The sequence below is a fragment of the Cephus cinctus genome, unplaced genomic scaffold, assembly GCF_000341935.2.
Source record: "Cephus cinctus unplaced genomic scaffold, Ccin1 Ccin1_scaffold0201, whole genome shotgun sequence".
Classification (NCBI taxonomy): Eukaryota; Metazoa; Arthropoda; class Insecta; order Hymenoptera; family Cephidae; genus Cephus; species Cephus cinctus.
This window is the reverse complement of record NW_014332921.1, coordinates 89,641-92,158: the sequence shown is the minus strand read 5'-3', so window position 1 is coordinate 92,158 and position 2,518 is coordinate 89,641. Positions and strand designations below refer to the sequence as shown.

The 2,518-nt window shown below is 40.5% G+C and overlaps 1 protein-coding gene across 2 annotated transcripts in view; it reads left to right on the top strand.

The window, feature by feature from the left end:
- The first annotated feature begins 1,533 nt into the window (after nt 1-1,533).
- Nucleotides 1,534-2,518, top strand: part of LOC107264883 — an 88,985-nt gene continuing 88,000 nt past the window's right edge. For both annotated transcript variants that reach the window (XM_025082077.1, XM_015733660.2), the window contains exon 1: nt 1,534-2,025. The gene's annotated coding sequence lies outside the window, so the exon portion shown is untranslated. The remainder of the gene's footprint in view (nt 2,026-2,518) is intronic.

The window sequence follows — 2,518 nt, the reverse complement described above, 5'->3', positions numbered from 1 at the left end:
GATATCCACCCCTTGCAGACACGCATGTACGGTATCGCGCACAGAGCTGTCTTACTACCACCCCCTACTGTCCAAGGCTGGAGAAATGGAGGAGAGCGAATTATAGGGGAGAGGGTGGCGCCAGGGTGGTGCGACAGAGTGGCGCTACTCTTGTTTTCAACTTGGCATCCCCGAACTTTCCAGCAGCTTGTGTATGTGTATATATATATATATATATATATATATTCGCTCAGAGCTACGACCCTCTCTTCACCATGGACAAGGGTTGTTTAATATCGATACCACCATTTTATAATGAGACAATATACTTCAGGCACTTACACCCTTTTGGGTGTCTTAAAAGTCACCCCCTCATTTTTTTTAGACAAATCAAATTACATATTGTACTTTTTTTAAGTGTCAAAATTACATTCTACCCTTAATCAGCTTTTTATCATTTATAGCCACGATTATTATTATTACGTAGTACTCAGTAGAAGGATACCTCATTACACGAGACAGACTGGAATTATGATTGATTCGTTTTAACTTCATCAAAAAAATCCAATTTCATCGTTGAATCCTTTACCACCCCATTAAAATTAAGGATTGTTTCTGGATTTGGCGTACTTGCTTCTGTATTCGTCAAACAATTGTCCAGGCATATCGGGCTGCCAGTTAATGGTGGTTCGAGAAAAGCTCAGGAGGCGGCTGACTATGTCGGTACAACATCCACTTTTCGGATCTCTTATCGATCCTACATTTTTGCGTGTTATTTATACTCGAGTAAAGATTTATTTATTTTTAGGGGTATGTTTGAAATTTTTTTTTTTTTTCTTTTTTACGGTAGACAAAAGGAGATCCAGGACCAAGGAAGACACGTCGGAGTATTGATTAAAACCGGAGTGGCCTCTGATATCAACGTCTTGGAATTATTGGGCCACTTTTATCGCTAATACGCCTCGGCGATAAATTAATTAGCTGCTCTCTTAGCAACCCCCATTAGGCCACGTTAATAATACATCATTAAATACAATATTGAAATAAAAAAAAAGTATGTTGGCTTACTGTACTATGTATACTACTTCAGTTCCATTCGGTTACTCATAAATTTTATACGCGCATTGTAAAAGCATAATGATAAGCATAATAAACTAGGGCAAAAATCCTCATCATAATCAACCCCCATATCATGAACCCCCTAACATCAAATTAAGTATAATCATAAACGACTTTTATCCGTCGATATGATTCCTCATTAAAATTTTCTCCAAATTTCTATTTAATAATTTTTCGAAATCCAAAATAAATTGTTACCATGTTTTTTTTTTTTCGATCGCAATCGTAATTCAGTCCAACTAATCGCGTACCGAGCCTACGTTCTATTTTAGAGGATAACATAACCTTCAATCATCTCGTGTAATAAAGCATCTTCTAGAGCATCAGATCCGTAACCTCCTGATGCCGCACCCTCGACACCAACCCCGTAGCCAGGCCATACATATATATATATATATATATATATATATATATATATATATATATACATATGCACACACATATATATATATATATACACGTACCAAAGTCACCCCGGTTTCTCGCGAGCCTCTCTCTCAGACGCCAGGCACTGTCTTGTTCCCCTCTCTCTCTCTCTCTCTAGCCCTCTCCCAATCATTCAGACGCATCGGGCGTCTCTTCGTTTTCCACGCAGACGCCATGCGTGCTTCCTACCCTTGGCTGCTGTTCTCCTCGTTTACCCCGTGAGCCAGCCAATGCCCTAGTCTTGTCGCGGCGTGAGCCACAGCTACACCCACGTAACCAGCAAGGCGAACTTCAGTCGTCCGCGCACCCTCTGACAGTGAGGGTGGTTAATCCGGAGCGAAATTATCCACCTTGCCAAGCAAAACGCTCGGGGACGGAACAGTCAGCAGCCACCCTGCCAGGTCTGATACAAGGCTGTTTTTACACCGTTGGACTTAGGGGTGACACGGGAATTGAAAGTAGCGGGCGTGCATCGAGGACCACGAGGCGTCGGCTGCAGAGGTGAGTTTTTTAAAATGAATCTTGTCATCCGCTTTTTTGATTAAACGAAACAGTGTGTTGTGGAATGCGATATAGATTTTAATTAGTTTTCTTTTCTTTCATTCGGTTGAATTTTTTTAGGGGTACAACAAAATTTTTCTTTTTACCTATAAGAGTTTTGCTTCTGTTTTTGGTAACTTAGTGACTAGGGGTAGGGGAGAGGAGTTGACATCTTGACGTTTCTGTGGATCAGGATTAAATAGTATCTGTAGGTAAACTTAGTTGCTGTGGGGTAGGTACAAGGTATGAGCTTGACTTAACGAGTTTAACATCCTTGAACTACCCCTTAATCGGGATATATATAGGTATCTGTATTAGTAACAGGGGGTTGGATATTTTTGGTTCGTTCAAATTTTGAGTTTTGCGACAGAGATGGATATATTGTTTGGGGAAGGGATCAAGCGGTTTTTTTTTAATTTTCTCTAAATTATTCCATTGAAGGGTCGGGGGGGGG